This window comes from Eptatretus burgeri, chromosome 5, assembly GCF_056783735.1.
Source record: "Eptatretus burgeri isolate ZD-2024b chromosome 5, Ebu_testis_v1, whole genome shotgun sequence".
NCBI lineage: Eukaryota > Metazoa > Chordata > Myxini > Myxiniformes > Myxinidae > Eptatretus > Eptatretus burgeri.
Genome location: NC_140965.1, coordinates 67,786,183 through 67,813,682, shown reverse-complemented (window position 1 = coordinate 67,813,682; position 27,500 = coordinate 67,786,183). Strand labels below are relative to the sequence as shown.

Genomic DNA, 27,500 nt, shown 5'->3' with positions numbered 1-27,500 from the left:
GGCTCTTGACAGAGGAGTCCAAAGTGAAGGCCCGCTGAGCCAGTTACTTTGAGCGGCTGTACCAGGCTTATCCACCAGCTGTTGAGTTGGATGTCAGGGGTGTTACTATCCCTATTGCTGACCCTCCAATCAACTATGGTCCACCTTTGTTTGTGGAAACACAGACTGTGATGAACCCTGTTGAAATTAGGTAAAGCTCCAGGGATCTGTGGCATCCATGCTGAACATCTCCACGCTGGTGGAAATGCTGTACTCGTGTCATTGCATGCAGTTCTGTGCTCTGCCTGGAACACAGGCATCATCCCAACTGACTGGAAGAGGGGCCTTGTTGTCCCTCTCTGGAAAGGGAAGGGTGATTGCCAGGACTGCAACAACTACCAAGGAGTGACGCTGCTCTCAGTGCCGGGCAAGGTCTTTGCTCGGATAATTCTTGATAGGGTTCACCACCATCTGCTTGAGCACCAGTGTGCAGAGCAGTCAGGCTTTCCACCAAAGAAGTCAACAATTTACCGTTTCTTTGCCCTTCGGGTCCTCACCGAACGCAGATGAGTGTTTCTGCAGGGGATGCTTGCAGCCCATGTTGATCTCTGTAAAGCGTTCGATTCAGTGAATTGGGATGCTCTCTCGAGGATTCTTGGTCTTTGTGAGGTGCCACCAAAACTGATCAATCTGATGTCTGAAATCTACTCTGGAACTGACAGTGCTGTGAGATGTGGTGGTACCATCTCTGACTTATTTCCAGTTGTTACTGGAGTTTGTCAGGAGTGTGTCCTGGCCCCCACACTACAGCATTTATATGGACTGGATTCTGAGGAGGATGTCGGAGAGATCAAGCTGTGGTGCATCGTTTGGGAATGTGAAGATCTCTGTCCTTGGTTTCGCAAATTAAGCTGTCATCTTTGCGGAGACTCTGAATATCCTTTTGGGAGCCCTCGAGGTGCTAAATGAGTCCTCGGAGCCACTGGGATTCCAGGTTTCCTGAGTCAAAACTAAGATCCAGGTTTTCAATGACATCTTGGATGCTGTTATCTTGTCTGTACCTGTTTGTGGTGAGGATGTTGAGGTCACGGAGAGATTCACTTTCCTTGGCAGTGATATTCAGTCTTGCTCTACGGATGTGAGACTTGGACTCTGACCAGGGATTGAGACAGAGACTTAATTCCTTTGGTACCAGGTCTCTTCGGAGAATCCTTGGCTATCGCTGGTCAGACTGTGTCCAATGAGCAGTTGCTGAGAGAGACTCAAATGAGATTTGTTACCTGCATAGTCCATGAACGTCAGCTGCGGCTGTATGGACATGTGGGTCGTTTTCCTGACGCTGATCCCGCTCACCAAAATCTCTCAGCGAGGGAGTCTCGTGAGTGGAGGAGGCCAATGGGCCGACCACGTGCCTCGTGGTTGCAGCAGGTTGATCGGCATCTCAAGGAGATGGGGATGGGCCAGGCATCTGTCTGGGGGATGGCCAGACGAAGGCCCCTGGAGTACCGGCAGAAAGTGGACGCAGCGATGCGCTGCTCTGGCTCATGCTCCCATACCTGACCTGACCTGAATATATAAACCGATTTATCAACTCATACAAAACCCCTCCCTTATAAACCATCGACTGAATGAAAAACAAAACCAACCAAACACGTGACCAGTGTTTTCATCTTCATGAACACGTCCGCCTTCTACCTATGAATTGTTCGTAGGAGGCTCAAAACGGTACGGCTCCACAATTTCCATTACTAATTTTGTCTCCAACTGTTTCTTCAAAATCCCACAGGTCAGTTTCAACACTTTGAGAACCCTCAGTGTTGCTGATAACGGTGGAATCGGTTTCTGAATCCGAACTCGACGTCCACTGTTTGTCTATGTCAAACCGCCGTTTGGATCAATATGGCTTCAAGATGTGACGTCACTGGTGAAATCGAAATTCGACACTCATGCCTTTTTGAACACTTTGTGATTGGCAAAAAAATTCAAATTTTTTTCTCCTTCAAATCAGACCATGATTAATGATTCTCAATGGTTTTCAGAAAACGTTTGGGTTCCTCTTTCAGGGTGTTCACCTGCTGTCGACCCATCAGTGAACTCACCACACTTATTTGGTGGCATTTGGGACAGCTAGGAATCTCAACATTTTATCCGTGGCCACGATACACACCTCCCTGAGTAGGAGACAAGGAAGGCTTTGCGTGTGCTGGTAATAACACGAAACGAGCTTCCAGTCCTGAATGCCTCTGCAGTAGCTGGGTCAGAACATCAAGGATTTGGAAAGAGAAAAGCACTACAGCCTTGACGCCATCACCATTGGAGACGACGTGACTGCAAGGCCACTCGAGTTTCAATCGATATTCTTGCTCGACTTTCTTCTGCTCTTCCACGAGCCATGACACCTGCATGAAAAACAAGACACCTGCAGTTGCATTTCTTTGGCAAATCCTTTCTGCAGGATATTGAGAGGAAAAAAAAAAAACAACAAAAAAAAACAGTCAATTTTCTGGGAAAATCTGTCCCATACATGCTTAGTGTCATTTCCACTTTACAACGAAGCTCCAAGGTGCCTAAGAATGCAATACCTGTCTGTCGAACAGTGTACGCATGACAATGTCTTTCACGTGTCGACACTGCAAATTACGTGTACAGTATTTCCTCCAAAAGCAGCTTTTCCAGCAAGATGGACTGTACGTGTTCAGCATTCACAAAGCTCTGGAGTACGGTCTACGTGCATCTGCATCTTTCCCAGTCAAATATAGAGCACAAAATGTTTTTCATTCATCAAAGCAAATGATTATCGAGTAAGGTTGTTCAATTTTTATTTTTTATTTTTCAATGATCATTATAGGAATGTGTGGGAAGTGGGGAAGGTTGTGGGAGGGGGTTTGCAGTAGGATTGTGAATACGTGACCGACTCGCTGGTGACCTTGTTACAAACCCATATGCTTGTGGTGCGGTTTTATTTTATAAACTTCCAAGGTTGTACTGTGCATTGTGGTCGACTTTGTTGTAAATAATTACCTGCACCACCGAAGGTAGATGGAGGTTATGTTTTTATGTCTGTCTGTCTGTGAGCACGGTATCTCAAAAAGTTACAGATGGATTCAGATGAAATTTGGTGGACATGTTTGGGTGTGTGACAAGGATGAATTGATTAGATTTCGGTTCAGGTCTGGATGCAGATCCGGCCAATCAGTGGGATACAAAACGTTAACTGTTCAGCCTGGCAGCCTGCACATGGCGAGCATGGCGAGTATGCCATACTCCCTTCAATATGAGTGGAGGGAGACCGTCCTGCAGAATAAAATAGTATAAGGAGTGATGTTCATACATCAGGAAAATGGAAAGGTTAAGGTAATTTAGGGAGATAAGTGAGAGGAAAATATGAAAAAAAAAATTAGCTCCAGATACAAGATGTCATAAAGCAGGTGAAGTCAAGGCTGGGATTGTGGAGCTCAAGGAAAAGGTTATGATGTCACAGATAATCAGGGACTCTAAGGTCAAGCTCATGATGGAGTTTGCTGTTTATTTGCTAAAGAGGAAGCAGGAACGATAAAAGTCAGTGTGCTGGCAGAAGATGAGTGTGAAAGTAAAAAGGAAGGCTTAAAGATGTTATGAGCAGCATTAACGAGTAGAGGTTGACTCAACACACGAGAAGAACCAGGTGTAGGTTCTGATTGGCGTGAAAACCATTAGGTGAGCTGTCCCATTTGAAACAGACACAAGTAAAAAAAGGCCACGAAACCCATCACACATGTATCGGCAAACTTTCCTACGATTTATGAACACACATAAGCAAGTGTTAACTGGAACCATCAAACCACGGCTCGGTAAGAACAGATAAAAGCATAAAGCAGCACAACCACCACGACTATATAATCACAGGTAGGATAAACAAAGTACAGGTGGCAGCCAATGTATAATGTACACCTTGTCAAAAGCACTTACGATCTGTTTCGCAGTGTTTAGAACAATAGCCTAGTGACACAATGTGACACCTCAAAACAGCTTCCTCAAGCATATTGGACCGAAGAGTGCTGTTACCACAGCAGAATTTGACCGTACAAGCCACACGACATGCACCCAAACCACGATGATCACGTAAAAGTAAGGGGTGACCAGTTTACGTTGGGATCGGTGACTTTCGATTGAGTTCACAGTTCAAGGCCAGTTTAAAATCTGGCCTAGGCCGAGGCCTAACCAGATACGGATCCGCAAACTTGGAAGGAAATAGACTCATCCAACAATTTGTCTACAACAATGACTTTCTCTGATTTGGACAAGGAAGACAACACATCAGATTATTGAGCTCATGGATGTGAAACCACAGAAGTCATACATCTCGATGATTGAAGGAAATGCACCATTCAGCAATTGGGAAGGTATAACCAAGCTTGAAATGAACCCTCCCAAAATCTGCATTGCCCATATATTTTTCCTCCAAAGCAAAACAGTTTGTGTGACATTTTGTACAATGTGTTAATAAAGATTTTATTGCCACATTTTGTACAACTCTGCACTAATAATCATCGATGAAATACGACAGTGAGGGCCTTTACACGTACCAGCGAGACAACGCACCTTTCTGGACGACACTATACCATGGCTGTTAGGAGATGCTTTTGAGGAGAACAATGTTGATCATCTATCGAGTCCGGTGTGAAGACACTTTAACCCAATTGAACGACACAGGAGGGCCATTATGCCTGGTGTTGGCTTCATGGTTAAGGTGGTGGGCTTGAAAAGTCTTTGTTATAACTCAGGTTGGGGTTCGTAAAGCCATCCTCCCAGACTCAGAGCAGATGCTCTAACCATTACACTGCCGAGTCTGGTTGAATAAACTCACCTTAACCCCAATGCATATACATTATCCATTTCCTTACTGTCCCAATACTTTTGTTGAAATGGTGTACAACATGCAAGAATAATAGAATACCCACTCCACATGAGCAAGTACGGTGTGAGAGTCAGGAGTATTAATAAAGGTGAATAGTAGTTGTATCGCACACCCCATCTCTCTGTTTAACCTCCTCACACCCTGTCTGAGCTCCGCTCTACTGCATCGCTCGTGCCAAGAATAACACGATTCCAAAAGCAGTTGAAATGATAATGTTTCATCGGATGAGCTTTTAAAAAAAATTTGTTTTGTTTTTCTTCTGCAGAGCATCAAGGGTTGAGTGAAAATCTGCCCGTGAAGTCTTTCATTATCCTTTGAAGAGAAGGGGGAAGCCTCGGACCTATATTAGATGCAACATTAGGGCGACATGTCGGCAAATATGATTAATAGCGGAGTGCCAGCAATGCTCCAATAAGTGGCTTCAGCCTCTCTCACAAGCCACAAATCGTGCGTCCGTCTGACCATACATCTGACCATGGAATACACCGTCCATCCACTGCCCTCATTTCCTACAATAGGCCTCTACTCTGCTTAGAAACGCTCTTCTTGGACGTCGTTAATCGGCGTAAATGATGGCATTTTATGGTTAAATGTTTGTGTCGTTTACATAAGCTAATGCCTGTTCACAAACACAAACCCCATTTCAGTCCCTTCACCCTTTTATCAGAATTAATGGCAATTTCATGGTACAAAAGATTTGATTCAGCACGAGCAGTAAGAACAAAGTTTACTTTGAACTTCGACAAACCGCTAACTGTGCCTTGATCAAATAGCAAACACACTTATCAAATCGATAACTAACCTGTAATCGACCAACATGTGAACCATCTTCACATAACCAATGAAATGAAACCACAACCTTTTCAAAAGTGAAGGACAATGTGCAAGGTATTTGTGATGAGAAAATGTACAAAATTAATATTTCCATGAAAATCTACAAAATCATTGTATTGACGGTCGAGAGGACGTGTTGAGGGTGTTTGAGTTAAAGTTGAGGGTTCCCTGAGTTGCACATTTTAGTTTCTTCAGAAGTAATGTACACCTAATGGAAGAGAGGGTACACCAGACAGAGTAGGGGGTGCACCACATGGAGTAAGAGGGGGGTGGGTGCACCGGACGTAATACTGGGGAGGGGGTGCACTGGATGGAGCACGGGAGAGGGAGGTTCACTGCATGGAGTGCCAGGGAGGGGGGTGCACTGGAAGGAGTATGGGGGTGGGGCACCACATGGAGTACCGGGGGGGGGGGGGGTGGGTGGATGTACTGGACAGAGTACAGGATGTGCCGTATTAAGTAGTTTATTCCACTATATTCTCATTCCTCTGTCCTACTTTGTTTATCCTTTTGTCAATTTTGATGTCTCCATCTACTAGCTGTCCCAAATGACACATAAGGGTGAGATAGACCTAAAAGACATAACATAACACATCCTTATACTTACACCCTGTAAATAGGTAAGCTAAGCAACATTGGACTCCACCATTCTACAGGTTCACTCTGTTATTAAAGTATTATATAGCAACTGCTTTACCACACAGCTCAGCACTTCAGTCCATACATCATCTGAGGATTCTTAAAACTCATACAAGAGGTACATGCATGACAAGGACGTTGGAGGAAACGGTGAAATTAACACGAGATGAGGAAAACAATGCTGAGATTGTTATCTGTGCCAGTTAAGATATTTGGTGAAGATCCTCAAACCATCATCACCATCAGCTGATCCCATTTTAAAGAAAACAAAGCAAAGGATAAGGCCACAAAACAATCACATTGGTCCAACATCCAACGGAAATACAAGGTGTGCTGCAAAATGACGCTTTTCTTCTCTATTGTAGTTGTAAATGTGTCATCATTTTATGGGCCACCCCGCACACAAAATGCCGCAGAACATCTGTGACAGCGATCCCCGAGGACCCTTTTCACCATTCTAATATACAGGCCTATACGGCACACCTGTCCTGCTCGTTTACTTTCATTCGTGCTTCTCTCTTTCCTCGGGATGCCTCGTGGTACAAGATGCTCACCGCAATGTCAAGAGTTGGAATGATTGCCAAAGCTTCAGCATGGCGGAGAGTGAATCGTTAGGTGTCGCTAATTAGCTAAGAAACTATGCAATGACTTCTGGGAATTCTGAATTGCTGAGAAGGTTCTTGCGAGATGGTAAGAAAAGGCAATGGTTTTGTGGCTTCTTCAAACACTCTTCGATCCTCACGGTGATTCAATTTACTCCCAGTCTTTCTTTTTCAAGGACATAAAACTCGATCATGCGGCACAGGCTTGACTGTATTACATTGTGGGTGTCTTCATTTCATGCAGGAAGAGCAATATAGATCGGTGTGGAGATTACCAATCATATAGCCATGATAGATGTAAGGAGGGAGAGAAAGGGTGAGGGAAAAGGAGGTTGGAAGGAAAGAGGAGGGAATGGATTGGTACAGGAAAGGGTAGGATGTAAAAAAACGACAACAAAAAAAAAAACAGCATTTTGCATACGTAATAAATATATGATCTCATAATTGAGAAAGAACAAAGATGGTGACAAAAGTTTATTTTCATTTTCTTCATTATTTTTTCTACCTCTCAAATTTTGTCCAACACAACCATCATCTAGTCAATCAACATACAACTGGAGAGGACTGCAGTGGTTCTCATGAACCCATATCCTTTCATAGCCACACAACACAGCACCTTGAAAGCATTTTCTCACCTACACTCCACTTCAACCCAGAAAAAGGTGTCCATCATGCCTGCTCAAACAATCACTACGCAGCCAATTGCCTTCTGAGCCTGGAAAGTGCAACTTAACTGATGGTGATTGCAGACCACTGCAGAAGATGCACCTCGCACACGTAAACCGACCCACCCGGATGCTAACTTCGTATCCTTCAAAACCCTCCAGGTGCTCAATATATATATTGTATACCTTGTCGAGGCTCGTATGAGAGCTAACACACAACGCACAGCAAAGGGGAGCATGAGATGAGAGGGGCAGGAGTGGGAGGGACAAAACAGTGGGGAACAGAGACATCAGGAGATCTGTGGATGGAAGAGGGATGGGACGGTGAACAACTACGTGCAATAACGAAGGAAAAACTGAAAAACGGTTTTCAAATTTTTTCATCAAACCGATGTGGGGATTTGGATGATCAGCAACAAAACAATTAAAAACCAGAAGGGCACTCAGTAGAGTGCATACCTCCGCCATGCAATGCCTGATCCACGAGAACATATCGGGCCCAATACATTTTTGAAACATCATGCTGTGCAGTACTATATCATTTTTGGCCCGCTCTCTCTCTCTCTCTCTCTCAATGGTGAAGAATCACTTAAAAATTAAAAAACTCTCATATCCAGATCCGGATTCGGATCTTCACCAAAATAAAACCAATTCGTCCTCGTCACACACCCAACCTGTCCACCAAGTTTCATCCGAATCCGTCAATAGATTTGAGATATCCTGCACACAAACAAACAGACAGAGGTGAAAACATAACCTCCTTCCCCCTTCTGTGGTGAAGGTAATCAATGGATTTCCAGGGAGGTATGGTGGGAGGGACATCTGAACTATGCTCTACAACAATTAAAAAAAATAGAAGTGCTGGATGGCCATCATAACAAGAAGATCGACGGAAGAACGGATACCATTGCCATTTTCATCCACACAGATTATATCCTTCGATTCTGACCGTGAAATGCACACGACTCAGAGTGATTGGCAACACTAGCAGTGCCAAGCGGTCATAACCACCAAGTTCCACTCCCCTGGACACCACCGGTCATGACCAAGATGCCCTCACTGATCAAGTGTCGGGAATCCTGAGGTTGACGAGCTGATGGACCGAGTTAATGGCACAAGTGCAACAAAGCACCACCAAGGCAGCGATGAGAGACCATTCAAAAGAGGACTTATGGAGATCGTTTATAGTCGCTGTTGAGCATTAGACTGGACTCGGACATTGCGTGGCCATCTTAAGCGTCCACTTTATACATGGCTGAAAAACGTTTTCCCATCCATTTGGCTGATCTTGTGGAAGAGCTGAGCTGTTCAATGTTTTGGGGTTTTTTTTTTGAAGATTTGTTTTCAACAAGTTGTTCTCTCCTTCGCCCAGTGAGTGAAGGACACCAAATGTGTTTTTATTGCGATTTCTTTGTCATTTGATTGAGCCCGGCATGGACTCGACACAACGTGTTGCAGCAGCGTGGCTGCAATGGTGGAATGCAAAACGCAGGATTATGGGACGCGCATGGAATCGAGCACACCGTGGGATGCGCACATGGAACCGAGCACATCTGAGGAAGCGCATGAAACTGAGCACACCTGAGGACGCACCTGCAACAGAGCACACCATGGGACATACACAAACACCGGAGGACACGCACAGAACAGAGCACAATGTGGGATGCGCATACTGGGGGACGCGCATGGAATCTAGTATACCGGGGGACACGCGTGGAATCTAGTATACCAGAGGATGCGTGTAGAATCGAGTATACCGGGGGACGCGCATGGAATCGAGTATACCGGGGAACGCGTGTGGAATCGAGTAAACCGGGGGACGCGTGTGGAATCGAGTATACCGGGGGACGCGTGTGGAATCGAGTATACCGGGGGACGCGTGTGGAATCGAGTATACCGGGGGACGCGTGTGGAATCTAGTATACCAGGGAACGCGTGTGGAATCGAGTAAACCGGGGGACACGCGTGGAATCGAGTATACCGGGGGACGCGTGTGGAATTGAGTATACCGGGGGACGCGTGTGGAATCTAGTATACCAGGGAACGCGTGTGGAATCGAGTATACCGGGGGACACGCGTGGAATCTAGTATACCGGGGGACGCGTGTGGAATTGAGTATACCGGGGGACGCGTGTGGAATCTAGTATACCAGGGAACGCGTGTGGAATTGAGTAAACCGGGGGATGGGTGTGGAATCGAGTATACCAGAGGATGCGTGTAGAATAGAGTATACCGGGGGACACGCGTGGAATCGAGTATACCGGGGGACGCGCATGGAATCGAGTATACCGGGGGACGCGCATGGAATCGAGTATACCGGGGGACACGCGTGGAATCGAGTATACCGGGGGACGCGTGTGGAATCGAGTATACCGGGGGACGCGTGTGGAATCTAGTATACCGGGGGACGCGTGTGGAATTGAGTAAACCGGGGAACGCGTGTGGAATCGAGTAAACCGGGGGATGTGTGTGGAATAGAGTATACCAGAGGATGCGTGTAGAATAGAGTATACCGGGGAACGCGCGTAGAATAGAGTATACCGGGGGACGCACGTAGAATAGAGTATACCGGGGGACGCACGTAGAATAGAGTATACCGGGGGACGCGCGTAGAATAGAGTATACCGGGAGACGCACGTAGAATAGAGTATACCGGGGGACGCGCGTAGAATAGAGTATACCGGGGGAAGTGCGTAGAATCTGGTATACTGGGGGATGGGTATGGAATCGTGTACACCGGGAGACACGCGTGGAATCGTGTACAGCGGGGGACGCGCGTGGAATCGAGTATACTGGGGACGCGCGTGGAATCGAGTATACTGGGGACGCGCGTGGAATCGAGTATACCGGGGACGCGCGTGGAATCGAGTATACCGGGGGCGGGTATGTAATCGAGTATACCGGGGACGCGCGTGGAATCGAGTATACCGGGGGCGGGTATGTAATCGAGTATACCGGGGACGCGCGTGGAATCGAGTATACCGGGGACGCGCGTGGAATCGAGTGTACCGGGGCCGGGTATGTAATCGAGTATACCGGGGACGCGCGTGGAATCGAGTACACCGGGGACGCGCCGTGCTGTTCATCCCGGCCAGCCTTCACGGACACCATGTGCCGGCTCGATGAGTGCGAACGCGAAGCCTAAAACCGGCACAGATCAGGGGACCATGGAGACCGTTGGGATCGCAGTAAAGGTGAAAGGTGCGCCGCGGTCCGGCCATTAATGGATCCACAACACGGACGATTCAAATGGTGGATCCTCCGCGGCTCGTCCTCAGAACACGCGATTACCTCCGATTGATGAGGACTTGACCAGGGAGAGACCGGACATTCGGTGCGATGTTACACACCTCACATGGTCGTTCATCGTCATCAAGTCCCCACTCACGTACAACGCGGACGGGCAGGGACTCACAGCCCGGTCATCGTCCGTCCGTCCGTCCGACCCACGACGATGTACAACCCGCGCATTTTACCACAATGTGTAATTGACGCTGCACGTCCGGACATCGGCGTTCCGATCGGGACAATGTCGACGTCGGGAGACGAGCACAGCCTGGGAAGAAATGATGAAGACGAATGAAGAGGAGATGCAAACGCGTAACGAACGTCGTTCAACGATCGACCGTCTTCGAGCAAAACGTACCTGCAATTCCCACAACCGAGACAAAACGTAGTCGTGTGGACAATGTCTGAGCGATTAAAAACTCGTCTTCGATCGTCTCACTGTGATTTTTGTCCGAGAATAGTAACAGCGTTCTTACATATGCGTTTGGGTCTCTGCTCTGGACTCGGTGCGTGACGTCATCGATCCGCGAGGCTGGGTGACGTCGCCAGGGATGAGGACGTGTGACGTCATCGCGTTCGCACCTTTCCCCCCCCCCCCTTTCTAATATGCTTTCTGATCTGGCAGGACAGCTTTGAGGGATGAGTATCCTTCTCCGAGCTGTCTTTCCTGGGTCGAATGGGTTCGAATCCCGACCCAGATATACAAACCATCAAGTTTCTTGTGGAGCGCTCACCAAGTGGCTTAAAGCACTCAACCAAGCACTCCATTCGAATCCATTGGTAAGGAAAGGCTGGCTTGGTAAGCAATAACGATCTCATCTGCTTGTTAACTGGACACACTCCTGGCTCAATAATATTGCAATTCGACCGAGTATGATTTTGGTTTAGTATTTATACTAGTGCGTGCCCGTACATGCGTGGCGGTACGTGCAAAAAAAAAAGGATTGTGACGTCATAACACCGTGTTCTGTCATTGGTTTGGTAAATAAATGGCCATAACTTGGGAACCACTTGTTCGATTAATATCAAACCTTGAAAAGGCACATCCACAGGGTACCAGCAATATACCTGGCAAGTTTTAATTAGATCGGACCAGTAGTTGTCGAGAAACAGCGGTCACAGACAGACAGACAGACACACAGAGATTGCTGGAATTATAGATAGATAATAATCATTTATGTCGGGTGTATTAACATATCTTGGCTGAATGCAAAATGTTATCATTTTAAAAAAATTCATTAAAACCACAAATGCATTTAAATAGTTTATTGGACCTTCGAAAGTCGTGTATTTATAAACAAGAATCAGTCACTTACACCCCACCCTCAATGTAAACACTGAATGTGTCGTATTGTATGTGTTTCCATAATTACAAAATCAAAACTAGGAAGCAATTATTCAAAATGCAAAGCCTGTTCACGTCCTCTTTGTACTCAAACTAAACTTGACCAAAACGACAGTTAAAAAAAAAAAAAAATCGAACATTTTATTCATTTGTGTTCTCCCCAATCTTCTAATAAAGGTTTGTTGACGAATTGATGACGAAAGCTCAATTAGTAAAAAATATTATGGGCCAGACATCCTGAATCTCAATGGTAAAACAAGGATTTCGATTAAATTTTTCGTAAAACATTTATGGCTGGTTGACCACTGCATTGATGACGTCATCCTCACAATCCTTTATTCTCCACTGGGAGTAGAATAACATGTGCTGAGTTTCACATTTTTCCGATCAGCGGTTTCAGATATAATGTTTAAATTTTTTGCATTTAAACCAAGGTGGCTGCCATATCACGTAACCTATGACATCACACCTAGCATGAAAATATTCTCCGTGGGGGATCGCTCCTACCCTGGAAATTCTGTGTCAATCGGACGAATGATTGCTGAGACAAAAGTGTCAAAAAAAAAAACAATAAAGGGCAAAATGGTCAAACAAGGATCGAAAAATAATAATAAAAAAAAAGGAGCATGCAACCTGAAGCTCACCTGGATCAGGAGCAACAGTCACTCAAATTCCCCTCCCTCCCATAGACCCCAGATTTTCTTAATGCCGTGAACAAACTTTGGTACATCACGGGCGTTGAAGGTTGTGGTCACGTTTCATTGGAATTGTATGTGTAGTTTTGGAGAAGAGAGTAAATACATATTTTGGGGGGGTCAATCTTCCCTCCCCCCCCAGTCGACCCCCTTATTGAGCACAGATTTTCATGTGGTTAATATACACCTTCGTTAGGCATCAGATAAGAAACTTGTGGCCAAGTTTCATCAAAACCGTGTGTTTAGTTCAAGTGATAATGATTGAAGTCTTTACAGACAGACTGACAGACTGACTCACGCACTCACATACGGACACTGCTCGGTCGCATAAGCTCACCAGACTAAAGGCCCAGGTGAGCGAATAATAATTAATAATTAAAATTATTTTAACAAAATTATTAATTTGTCCTCTCCAAAGTGTTCTCATAATAAAGCTATGTTGAAAATTTGATGACAAAAGCTCAAAAGGTAAAAAAAAAAAAGAAGTTACGGCCCAGACAAACACACATAAGTGATTATAAAACCCCGTCTCACGCTGCGTGGAGGATGCCTAATATATGTAATTAAAATCAGAAATGCAATTAAACAATTTATTGGACATTCTAAAGTACTGTATTTGAAAACAACAATCAGTGACTTACACCCCACTCTCAATGTAAAGCCTGAATATGTCAGATTGTATACAGTTTGTTTCCATAACTATAAAATTTTAAAGTTTCAATCTCATATCGATATCAGCTGTCACCTCTTATTATTCTTCCCTCAAAGTCCCTCCTCAAGATACAGACGGAGGAGGAGGCCATTTGGCCCATTTTTGTAGCATATCCACACCTCTTGATGCCACCTCCTCAATGTGGAATGACCTTCACCAAATATCTACAAAAAGGGAATTCAATCATGGCACTGACACACAATGGCCTGCTTTGTGAGATGTTGTGGGAGCTTTTATCTTCATACCTTGAATACATACGGTATCGCCACGTTTACGTCACGATCTGAAGACTGCACGCAGCACCACCACTCCAATTACTACTACTACTACGACTACAAATCAGCATGCACGTGGCCCTTCAGGGGGTTGACCCTTTTGCACTTCCTTCCCTTGGGACTGGGGGAACGTGAGGTTAGGGCAGGAATTTGGAATTTTGTCCAGGGTGCCGGCAATAGCTCACCTACTCTTCACGAAGGACACCATGGGATCTTTAACATCCACTAACGAATGTGGCAGACAGGATGATATTTATCCGACAAGGAATCATTTGCACAACAATTTTTTAGCCCGCCCTCACGAAGCGAAAAGCAGGGTCAAGCGGTCGTCCCATATGTGTATACCTGTGTGTGTATGTACGTGTCTGCATTTTGTCGTTCCCTTTTCTCTGTAACCGCTTTCCGAATTGACACAAAATTTTCAACATAGGTGCAACTACTCATGTGGAATGTTTTAATGAGAAACATGATGTCATAGGTCACATGGTTCCTCATAGGTCACATGGTGTGGCTGCCATGTTGGAAAAAATGAGAAACGTTGGATGACGTATCTGTATCTCCAAAATCCTCTGTATCTGTATCTCTGTATCTCCTCTGTATCTCCAAAACAGCTCCATGGAGAAAATTGAAACTTCGCACCTGTTAAGTACTCCACATGGGGGAAAAGAGGAGATGAATGGGTTCTATTGCGAGCAACTGGCGATTTTTTTTATGGTCATGGGTGGCTTCATAAAGACGTCATCATTGCATACGTAGAATTCCACATCCGTTCAGTTTGAAAATTTTTGAGGGTTATCGAGGAATAAATTGGTCAACATAAAAAAATTTATGACGTCATCGGTCATGTGATTCAGTAGCCATTTTTTAAACCTTCAAAAACCTCCAAAATGGCTGAACAGATCGAGGAGAAACATGACAAGTATGACCGCCTATCCATGAGGAACAAAACGTTCCCCACCAATGATGTCATCGGTCACATGGTTTGGCAGCCATTTTGGATTTACCCAAAAACCTTTAAAAATCTCCAGAACAGCTGGACAGATCGAGGAAAAATTTCACACAAATGTTCCTCAAGCCTTGGGGATACCAGGGTGTTCATGAATAAATAATTGATAGGTCACACGGTTTGGCAGCCATATTGGATTGTTGAGAAATATATTTTTAAATTCTCTCTCTTGAACTGCTGCATCAATTGACGTGAAACTTCAAAATTAGGATCTACAGGGTGCCCCACAGAAAACCAGGAAATTTGGTAGTTTAATTAAAACAAAACAAAAGCAAACTTAGATGTAGTGTAAAACAAAGATACACTTTATTATATGTTAGCTTATTGATATGGTAAAATATGGCAAAATAAATCTCAAAATCTCAAATTTCCTGGTTTTCTGTGGAGCACCCTGTAGTAGTCAGGGCTGGCACCGGGGCCAACTAGGCAGCTGCCTCGGGCACAGACCTCAGAGGAGCGCATTACTGACCTGTAAGGGTCACAGTTTTGATGCTGAAGATCTGTGTTGCGAACTTGTAGCAATAGCTCGAAGACTTCCAAAGTCTATGCTGCCACAAGAAGTACTTCTCTTCATACTACAACAAAAACTCCTGGATAATGTGCCTAATGTTTCCGTTGCTCTAAGGATCCTTCTCACACTTCCAGTATCAGTGGTAAGTGGTGAACGTAGTTTCTCAAAGCTCAAACTTATTAAAAAAAAAAAACTTGCGTACGCTCTACAATGTTGGAAAAGAGACTACTTGGCTTGGCAACTATATCAATTGAACATGCCCAAGCATCAGCACTTGATCTGGTTAAATTGGTGACAAAATTTGCAAAGGAAAAGGCACGCAAAGTGAGATTTTGATGTCTGAAATTGAAACTTTTATGAGACGTTTTTACTCTGTTTGTCTGTTTTTTGTTTGTTTCTCTGTCTGACTAAGCAAAATACTGTGGTAAAATTAATTTAGCAGTTTCAAGTTTTGTGCTTTTTATTTTTTCGACAAAACATCTGTTTTTAAAAATCGAAGTTGGCAAATTTTTTGGGGGGGATGCAAGTAGCTGGCCTTGCCTAGGGCGCAAAATAGTCTGGCGCCGGCCCTGCTAGTAGTGATGGGGAATGCACGTTTTAAATTTCAACTTAATTGGATGCATGGACTGGCAGCCAGAATGATTTAATAGTTTGAATCTGCTTTCTTTTTTATTTTTATTTTGAATAATGCTCACTTGGCTGTGCCTGGATGGGTTTGAGGGTAGAGGAGTAGCAGTTGAATTCTGAGTCCTTTCCATGTTTCTCCTGATGACTTCATCTTTGCTTTTTGCCTGTTCAGGTTCTTTCTAATGACTCTAATGCAGTACCAATTTTATTTGGTCTTCTATTTGATTTGAATTTAATTTTTTTCATTACAAATTTGCCACTGGAAGAGTAGGCTCCCACAATGTCCTTCTCAAGACTGCAGGGGGTAAGTGGTAAGTATTCTATGAATACCATCTTGTTCTTCAAGGAAAAAAAAAGTCACATCCAACCAAAAAGTAACAATATCTACTCTGCTAATCACATCACTGATGGTCTGCCCTGCGCTTTTTATTATTTACTCGTGATCTGGTATTGTCGGTGTGGGGGTGAGTGGGTGTGTGTGTGCATGTTCTTGTATTTCCAGGACACGAACATGGCTGAGTTTGCGTTTGGGTTGGACCTGGTGACTTGGGGGTTTCGTGATTGGACGAGTTTCCATTGGGTGTTGTACATGTGTGAGCATTGTATTGGGGATCGAACATTGTTTTTTGCTCACCTTATCCAGCTGTTTGCACCATCCAGGTTTTGCCATTCGTATCAGGGGTGTGTATTGTGTGAGTAGTTATCAGTCTCCCCGGTTAGACCACCCTTTCGGCTCTTGATGTACCATGCACCTCGTATCAATCTGTCTTTGTTGGATGTCCTAAACCTGGGAAAAGTTGGTTGACATAAATATGTGTATGTTATTTTGAATTTGGGCAATGCTGGGAACCCCAGCTTGATGTGTGTCACCATTGTTCTCAGAGATGGCCAAATTGATTTCCCTCAAACTTTCAGAGGTTCATCAGTGAGTGTTTGGGATTGCTTTAGGCAAAATTAATTTTTTGAAAATTTTTAAAATAAAAGTTCGATTTTTTTTAAAATCGCTTTATAGTGCCTAAACCTTTGTAGTTCTGTGAAAGGTAATATTAAATGATCCCCGACCCCATTCCTTTGTGTGTGTCGGAAAGTGTTTTAGGCCCCCCACAAAAAATCCTTCAAAATAAATGCCAACAGGATTAGAACAACAGGCAATGAATGCCTGGTACCCAGCCAGTATATAATTATATATACTGAAAGTTACATATACTGTCGGATCCCACTATTCACAGATTCATTATTCACGGACTCTGTGTATTTGTAGGTCATAAAGTGTGACCTGCTTCGACATTCACGCTTTGCGTATTCACGTTTTTAAAATTTTTACACTTCAGGACTGGTCTACTATATCCACCTGGGAAATTGGAAATCAACAAACATCAGAGCATTAAGTAAGTTGCAAAAACGGATCCCCTTAACTGCAACCCAACGAGCTTACTGCACTTGCAATATAATCAACAAGGTTATGGAATCCATCGTTGCAGTTGACACAAAATCATTCCTTTTTTTTCAACAGCCTCATCTCAGATCATCAACTCGGATACTGATGTGGTCACTCCACCTTGGACATGCTGCTTCTACTCTCCCAACAATAGTGGAGGTCCTCAATATCAGACATGAGATCAGGGCCGTCTCTCTTGACATATCTCGAGCTTCTGATACAGCCTGGCATCCCGACTTTCTCTCCAAACTGTTTGCCAATGGAATCCAAAGCCAACTCCACTCTTGGATTGCTGACTTTCTCCACTCTCACAGTCATCGTGTGGCTCGCAACAGAACCCTTTCATCTCCTCTCCCTATTAAGGCTGGAGCACCCCAAGAGTCTCGGTGCAGTTCTAGGCCCCATATTATTCCTCATCTTCATCAATGATCTCTGACTCTCTGGAAAATCCTCTCTAGTTCTTTGCTGATGACTCCACTTTCTGCCGTGACATCTCTCATCCTTCTGATAGACACGCAGCAGCCTCTTCCACCTCCTCAGACCTTGACACAATCATAAACTGGTCAACCACATTTTTACTGATGTATCCATATTGTCCACCCTTTGCATTTCCCCTTACCACTCATTGTTACCTGCATCCCTTGTTTGTCCATCTCTGACTACTTTCTTCCTCTGCCCTACTGTTGTTGTTTCCCCTTTCTCCTGCTGTTCCCTTTGTTATATGGTGTCCTGATTTGTTCTGTGTAATCGCTCTTCATTGAGGCGAGACCATGTTACGAAATTTTTTTTTTGAAACAATTCCCCGAAATTTGTGGACCCCGATATTCATGGCATTTTTCAAGAATATATCCCCCGCGAATAGTGGGGCCTGACAGTACAAACATACATTTATCTAGATTGTTGCCGACCCAGGGTCGGGGGCGAGGAAGACCACGAGGGGGTGAACTACCTCGAATTCCCATCAGACCCTCTGGAAATGCAGGCCGTCGCACACGAATAATTTTGTGATGTGGCGGGTCGCTAATCGACCGTGAATGCCAATAACTCGACCACGTGACTTAGGGTCCTCCATCTGATACCGTTTACCTAAAGGTCACATGGTTAAATTACTGGGGGATGCCCTCGGAATGCCTTGCTGAAACCGGATCACCTTACCAGATCAGATGCAACAGAGCGTAACTGCCAAGAACGTACCGGCCAGAAAACAGATCGTTGGGGGATAACGTCCTGGCTAGACTAGAGTACGAACCACGTTGGACCGATGAAGGAAAAGACGAAAATGAGCTGGGAACATTTATACACAAGCATTTATTTACAATGGCGAGGAAACGTATGTGGCACAGTGAATGGGGTATACTGGTATGTACAGCAGGGGAGAGCAAGGAATTTGTGTGGTGCAAGAAAAGGCACACAATGTTACAAAAGCAGACAGAGCAGACTGATCCCGTTAGAACTTCTACAATCTTAACTTAAAGTAGGACAGGCGCCATGACATACACACACAAACAAACCCGAGGAAGATTAGATATTTCCCAGAGAGAAAAAGAGAAGATGAGGATAAACAGCCTCACAATACCTGGTACAATCGGCAGACCAATGCAACCCAGTACGCTTAGGGAGAGGTAGGAATACTGGTGTCTCAGGTGTGGGAATGAGAAGTATGGTGCAGTGCAATATGAGGGGTGCAGTGTCATGCCAGAGAAAAATGGGATTGTGAGTCAGTAATGATGCTCTTTTGTGCGTACAAAGGAGATGGGACAGAGGAATGGAAAAAGAGAGGAGAGAAGATGCATGAGGCAAAATATCCTTAACCAAGTCGTGTATAGGTCTGTTAGTGCAGCGTGTACTTCCATGGGACGTTCCGCCTGAGCGTTGCAACCTCAAGATGTGGCGCGTTATCTCCAGCTTCGTCACTTTGCCGGGGCTCGTGGCAACGTGTGCTCCGCACTGGTCAGGAATAAGCACGTCTCACAGTCGCACACCAACAGCAAGCAAAGAACCAGTGAAGGGCAGAGACAACGAAGAGCAGCAAACGAAGAGCAGCCAATGAATAGTCAAGAGGAGCGGAGAAGAAGGGGGCGAAGAAGAGAGCGAGCGGCTCCGCCTTTTATAAACCCCAGGCGAAGGGTGGGGTGATGACCCAAATCCTGCTTCTCGATTGGGCCACAGCGGCCCTAGCCACGCCCTGCCAGGCTCCCGGGGCCGGAAACACTCATTCGCCCATCTGGCTCGACACGGCCTGGAGCTCCTGACTCAACATAGGGTATGAGCTGACACCCTGGCCCTGAACGTGCTCTGAATGCCAAATAGCAATGCACATCCGCCACCCATGGACCCCCTCTCATGAGCCAAAATACACACTCGGGCCTCGTACCAAACTCCCGGATCGCCCTTTCCACAACCCCTCTTCACCGCCCCTGTCTTGCCATGTTCTGGCGACTGGACGAGGCTTGTATCAATCCTGCGTGCTCACCCGGGACATCCCCAGCAAGATGTGATCGAGCTATTAATGCCTGTTGCTCAGCCGCGCATCGCGCGGTCCAAGGACAGACCGAGTCGTGCAGCACTCCTCTATATAGTGGCGAATTGTTGTGATGTTGAGGTACGAGAAGGTGCGGGAATATTTTTCCCCATGTGTGGGAGGCGTTTGGGGTTGAAGTGGTGAGGTTTGGTGAGCGAGGGGTGAAGCAAGGTGAGATGCCGGTTGGAAATTGGCACGCAGATTTTAATGAAATAATGACGCGATGCGCATGCGGTATAGTGTGCAGTGTGCTTATTACTCATCGCATTTTGCATGGCGTGTATGCTTGCTTGTTTGATTTGTACCATTGCTAAAAGGAAAGGGTTGGATGAGAAATCAGAAGAGGAAATAGGGATAGTTAATAGACATAACTATTAGACCCACGCAACGCACTTCATCCCATTAACCCACTAGACATGAGGGGAAGGTCTAACTGCACGAAGGCTAACGAAATAACTGCCTGGGAATCACTGTATGTTGGGTGCCATTGCCTTAGAGGCGTGCAGTTTTGGAGAATCGCAACAAGATATATGGTTGCTGTCTGGTTGAAATCCGGCGGTTCGTATCATCTGGACCACAACGGTCGATCTCTTTGAAGATTCTCTTGCCGGATCATGTGTCTAAAAGCCATGACACCATATGAATTGTAAGTCCCAAAGCGCTGCAGCATCACACTGATAGGCGTCACATGTTGTATGCAAATGAGTCTGAACGAGTCTGACGTGTGATGTGATCCGAGTGTACCGTGTTTACTCACCATCGTCAATTATCCCTCAATTAGTCTTTGTTTTAATCACCTCAGGAGAACCATGGGGACCAGAATTCACACCCGAGACCAGGTATGTTTATAATAGTGCAAAATTATGGCATGGGGGGGGGGGGAGGAAACAAAAGAAGAATTCAACAAATAAATGATGCAACAAACAATATCCGCTTACCCACGACCAGCATACACGCCAATTGTACCAATCTAATGAACAGGAACTTGAAGTAAAGATGTCATTATCGGGCCCAATAAATTGCACCATGACAGAGAGACAGAGGGGACAGTGACAACACTGAAGGAAAGTTGCGGGCATACCCAATAAAGTCCATGGTCAAAGAGAGGAGTTAAGAGAGTGAGGCATGGCTCCGACTGGGTGGGGTGTGAATTGGGCGTTCCATGCGAGCAGTCTGGTGCAGCTGTCTCCGCCAAGGTCAAGGCGATCTCCTCCCCTTTCCCGAGTCACCCCCACCTTCTACTCCCTCGAGCATGTGCATCATCAATGATGTGCAACCCTCTCACGTGGCGCATGGGAATATTACGCCGTGAACTCAGCCTGAGCCGTCTGAAGTAATTCGGGCCTGGCAAGCAACGAAGCCATTTCCCCACCAAAACTGCCACCTCAAGGCAGCGTAGACACTTAAAAGAAACATAAATGACAAATAACAGAAATTAACATATTAAATAAACGTTCAGAAGGGATGGAGATTTTTTAGACACACACGTGAGGGAGAGGCTGACGATCTCTGACTATACATTTAAGTGATGCATTTCCAATAGCATATTTAATTACTTCACACTTATTCTAAAAAAAATCTCTGCAATATTAAACATCTTTAATCCCGAGAAGTCTTTTCCAAAACTATATGTGTATGTATATATATATCAATATATATATATCAATATATATATATATATATATATATATCAATATATATATATATATATATATATATTGTTACGAATTGGTGCCCGCCGGCGTGCGTTCGGCCGCTTTCTACTAATAGCAACCGCGTCGCCCACCGGACGGACAATTCAGTCGTGACTTTCCGGAGCTAACGCCGGAACCCTGTCACAGGTGGGTCTTCAACCTCACCACGGCCGTGCCAATTGTCTACCCGCGCAAGATAGAGTCACTCGCCGAACTCGATATACCTAAGTACCTGCGCGGGCAGTCGACTGGGCGACGGTACCTCGACGCAGGTCGGCTTGGGACACGAACCGCTTAAGCGGTCCGTTCCGTTCTGCAGTGATAACCGAGCGGGTATTATCGCCGACCTCGCCGGATCCGATTCTATTTACCGGGTATTTAAAACCCAACTATTTATTCTGGGATGCAAGATGGCATTTCAATGGGGTGGAAGGAGGACGCGACGAACGGGGTACCTTTAGACCAGCACATTTATTATACAACACGTCAGCAGTCAAATAGAAAGAACAGGCAAGCACGTATACAGGCAAATAGAAACAAAAGCAGGCAAACAAAAACAATCACGGGGACAAAGACACAAGCAAGGGAAAGCACTACGACCGAATATAATTAATAAATGTACAGTCACTTCGGCAGTTTTACTTGACAGACGGCGCCACGACAACATTCATTCAAAAACCCCAAAGAAACACAAGAAAAGACCCCCTCACAGACAAGGGGGTCAGGCTGGACCACTTGGGTCTTTATGACACGGGACCTGGGAGACCGAACGGGTCCCGCAAGACCGTAGCAGGTTACCTGCACCCTCGAGGTGCCTCGATGGTCGGCGAGCTCTCTCTGGCACTCTCCTCCTGACTGCACGGCAGAGCTGGTCCTCCGCACACAACCCTCTGGACTTGGCGTTATCAGCACCACGACGAAGCCAAAGCTCCAGCTCGAAACCATGTCGTTCCACGAAGCCACCAAAAGAGACACAGGCCACCCCGAAGACCATGACAAGACCAAGACAAAGACCAGGAGGACACCGCTCGAAGCTCGCGTGCTGTCTGCCTTATATCCCCTGGGGCTCAGCGATTCGCCCCTCCCCGTTTTCGGCTCCACCTCCCTTCGAGAAGCTTCTCGAAAAGGGGCGTTCCTCAGCTCCGAGCGCCTCATTCCTCGTATCCACCAATCGCGAGCGAGCTGCCTCGCCCTTTCCACTCACACCAAACGCGGAGAAAAAAAGGCGGGAAAATCCGCGCATCATCGCAGTTCCTTCCTTGGTCCCTTTACTTGGTGCTCTCGGACGGCTTTCGACGCGGAAAGGGTTATAGCGTGGTTTGTGGAGGATGGTGTTCAATAGCTGGCGTAGCGGCGGAGATGGTTAGATGGTGGCGTACTTGTTGTGGCGATCGGAGCGTGGTTGGCGTTGTGGCATGGTTGGTGGTGGTTGTTGTTGGCGTTGTGGTTGGTTGGGGGGCGAAATTGGTTGCTGTAATGGTGGTCGAGGTATGGTTGGTTGAAAATAACGAAAGAAAAAGAAAAACCTACCTCAAAGGGTCACAACCCGGTGAACACGAAGAAATTCCCTCTAAACAACGGTGGGGAAACCTATCTGAACACTCACTTACCGGGATAACTGAACTAATAATCTGCTGCTCTTCCTTCGCTCCAATTGGTTCTTCTGACCACGTCCTTGTTAAAGTGGACATCTCTCTGGCTGTTATCAGAGAACCACCTCACCGCCGTCGAGTCTGGCATTTCACTCAAGCCGACTGGCAGGGTCTCCGAGCAGCCATCAAACTTACAGACTGGTCTCCTATCACTACTTTCTCAAACATCAACTCATCCTGGGAATTCTTTCAAAGAAACTTGCTCTCCTTCATGCACAGATTTATCCCCTCTCGTGTTCAGTTGTCTTACCCTTCCTCCCGCCCTTGGTTTACTGAAGCTTGTGGCGAGGCAGTTGTCCTGAAACAACTTGCCTTTGCCTCATGGAAAGCAAACCCAACTGAGGGCAATCTCAGTTCTTTCCACAAAGCTTGGAACAAGTGTGTATCTACCCTCAGGAGAGCCAGAAAACAACATCTTTCTCATCTCAAGTCTGAACTCTCAAACCTCTCTCCCTCCTCAAAATCCTGGTGGCGTTTAATCAAATCTGTTTCTGGTGTATGTTCCCCCTCCATCCCCTCCCTTACCTCAAATGGCCGCACTGCTGATTCCACACGTGATAAAGCTGAATGTCTAAACTCGGTGTTTTCAGCTAAATCTTGTGTCCTAAACCCATCACTTTCTCGACCCACTTAAACCCAGTCGCACCCAACTGTCCCTGGACTCTGTATCCTTTTCTCCTGACAAGGTGGAGAGCTTGCTTTCAAACCTCGACTCAGATTCTGCAACCGGTCCAGACGGCATCAGCCCACGTGTCCTCAAAGCCTGCTCTTCTGCTCTTGCTCACCCTCTCTCTGTTCTATTCACCCTCTCATTTGCCCAAGGTCATCTGCCATCTGCTTGGAAATCTGCTAACATCACTGCCCTGCATAAAAAAGGTGCAAAAACAGATCCCTGTAACTACAGACCAATCAGCCTTCTCCCAATCATCAGCAAGGTTATGGAATCCATCATCGCTTCAGACATGAAATCCTTCCTTTTCTCCAATGGCTTGATTTCCAATCATCAATTTGGTTTCAGACAAGGTCACTCTACCCTGGATATGCTGCTTCTGCTCTCCCATCAATGGATGAAGGTCCTCAATGCCAGACAGGAAATCCGAGCCGTATCCCTGGACATATCACGTGCTTTCAACACAGTCTGGCACCCTGCACTACTCACCAAACTCTCTTCGCATGGTATTCAAGGCCATCTCCACTCATGGCTTGCAGACTTCCTCTCCTGTCACAGTCAACGTGTGGCCCTAAATGGAGTTCTTTCATCCCCTCTTCCTGTGCAGGCTGGAGTTCCTCAAGGTAGCGTTCTGGGCCCTGTTCTTTTTCTGGTTTTCATCAATGATCTCTCGGACTCTCTGGAAAATCCTCTATTTCTCTTTGCCGACGACTCCACCCTCTGCCGTACCATCTGTCATTCCTCAGACCGGCAAGCAGCAGCTTCTTCACTCACTGCAGATCTGGATAAAATCACAAACTGGTCCAACACGTGGAACATGTCTTTCAATCCAGACAAATTTCACACTCTCACTATGTCTCTTCGAAAGGACCGTTTAGAAAACCCCCCCATCCACTTTCTCAACAATCCTCTGGAAGAAGTCTTTTCTTTCAAGCTTCTGGGTCTCACAATCTGCCATGACCTTTCCTGGGAAAGACACATTTCCAACCTCGCCTCAAAAGCCAGTCGCCGACTGGGAATCCTTCATCGTGCAAGGTCCTTCCTCGGCCCTCTTGAGCTCCTGACCACTTACAAAGCTTTTGTCCGTAGCCTGATGGAGTACTGCTCTCCCCCCTGGGCTGGTGCTCCTGCCTCCCACCTTTCTCGGCTTCACGCTGTCGAAACCAGGGCATTTAAGATCATCGGCATCTCCCGCAATGAAGCTGAGTCTTTGGGCCTCTCACTCAATCACCGCAGGTTGGTCGGTGGTCTTTCTGTCTTCTACCGACTCCTCTCCAGCCTTGCCCCCCCTGCTCTCTCTCTGCGATTTGTCCCCACCACATTTCCACAGGGCGCTCAAGGTCCGCCAACAACCCCCTTCTGGTAAAACTACCAAAATCACGAATCACTGCTCATCTTCACTCTTTCATTCCTCTTTTTCCCCACCTTTGGAATAAACTTCCTCACTCTATTCTTTCCCATTCTTCCCTCCAGGCTTTCAAAACAGCTGTTCACCACCACCTCTTATCTTCCCCCATCCAAATCCTCGATCTTTTCTACCCCCGATAATCCATCCAAGCCCACTTCCTTCAATTCCCCTGCTTTCCTTCCTGAAAGTCCCTGTAATGTCCATCTTCTCTTCCCCATGTTCCCCGTCCCATCCCCATCCCTCTCCCTTCCACAGTTCACCTAATGTGTCTGTTCCCCACTGTTTTGTCCCTTCCACTGCCGCCCCTCTTGTCTCATGCCTCCTTGCTGTGAGTTGTGTGTTAGCTCTCATATGAGCCTCGACCAAGGTATACAAAAAAAAACAAAAACAAAAAAAAACTATGGAACCTTTATGGTGTTCTGCGAATTTCCACAGCCGTAACTATATATATATATATATATATATATATATATATATATATATATATATATATATATATATATATATATATATATATATATATATATATATATATATATATATATATATATATATATATATATATATATATATATATATATATAAACTGCCCGACGGATTGTCATCACCTTCGGCGTGCGGGTGCTCTGTGGTCCAATGAACAGCATGGGCTATGTGAGATCGTGCCAGCCAGACAGGTTTGGGAATTTTGGGCGATTTTCTAATTTTTACATTCGTTTGCATGGCGACGTGTGACGTCACCGCTGAGAGGAATAATTCTGTCATGACATCATCGGTCATTCGCTGATGTCATTACGTCTGTCGTCGACAGACCATCACCGCCGAGAGGCGAAATGCCACTCCGAGAAAACAGCGTCTGCAATGTAAAACCCTCTTCTGCACATGCTGACTACCTCAGAAGGTGAATTTGACACAAAAAATGTAACAAGAAACATTGTATTTAAAGTAAAGATTTAAAAAAAAAAAATTATTTCTGTTAACGTCTGCGCGTAATTTGACGTTTCTCCTCCGAAACCCCTGGCAGGAATGTGCTCATTTCCCATAAACTGGGGTTTCTTAATGTGACGAAGACAATGCACTAAATTTCTAAGCTGGAATTGGAGGACAACATGGCTTCAACAAGATTTTCAACCCATCGACGGCCGCATTTATTCGCATTCGGTCGCCATCGCTGAACTGCTGTCCGGTAAGTGCTGCCATCTATCCAAAAAATATGAACTCGAGTAAGGGTGTACTCATTGCATCAAACACTGAACATAAACACAACTGATAATAAATAGTATAGCTCAGAACATCAGCAATGGTTGTCATGTTTTAAAAATCAGCGTGGAAGGAGGGGAACGATGAGTGCCAGAGCTCTGCCAACATGAGGTACCCCGATTGGCACCTTCCCGTACTGAACACGCCCTCTTAGTCTGTCAATTTGTGTTTGAAATCCAACGTATTTTCCGGACTGAACATGCCGTTTTAAACTGTCAATTTTTGTCTGAAATCCAATGTACATATTAAAAACACCCAAAAATAAGTTGCAATAGGCCTACGTCCAAATAACATCAAAGGCTATAATCTGAAGGTAGGGGGAACCAGGGAACGGGTATGAAGTCATCCCTTCATTGCCCGGATTCTCTTCTTTTCTTTGTTCTTCGAAAGCGCGGTGTCCGACAATAGATTCTGTACCTTGAATGTGTGCATGTTAACTGTTCAAATTAAAGAGGTGTTCGATTGTCAGATGCACCCAAACAACTACCGTTCATTACATTAATTGTCAATATCAACCGCCATCATTACCTGTGTTGTGTCTTGCATGTGTGATCTTCAAATTAAAGCGTCCAAGCGGTGTTTGATCGTCAGATGTGCACCAAAAAGTGCCGTTCATTGAAATTTGCATTTTGATTCTTGGTCACCCTCCACTGCTCCTGTTCAGTCTAGGGCTAGGCCTATATCATGTTAAACTTGCCCCATCAGACGCCAACCTTCCAGTCACACTGCAGAGGATACAATTTCAGTCAGACTCGCATACTCGATGACCATAAACAAATCCC

At 45.6% G+C, this 27,500-nt stretch overlaps 1 protein-coding gene across 6 annotated transcripts in view; it reads right to left on the bottom strand.

Moving 5' to 3' along the window:
- LOC147026626 (uncharacterized) overlaps nt 1-27,500 on the bottom strand; it is a 121,466-nt gene that overhangs the window by 43,057 nt on the left and 50,909 nt on the right. Inside the window, exon 1 of one of the 6 annotated variants that reach the window (XM_085882259.1) lies at nt 11,381-11,462. The exons of 2 other annotated variants lie outside the window; for them this stretch is intronic. The gene's annotated coding sequence lies outside the window, so the exon portion shown is untranslated. Of the gene's footprint in view, nt 1-10,907; nt 11,149-11,262; nt 11,463-27,500 lie in introns of those variants that run through there. 3 more of the 6 variants (XM_085882253.1, XM_085882258.1, XM_085882260.1) reach the window with 3 other exon arrangements.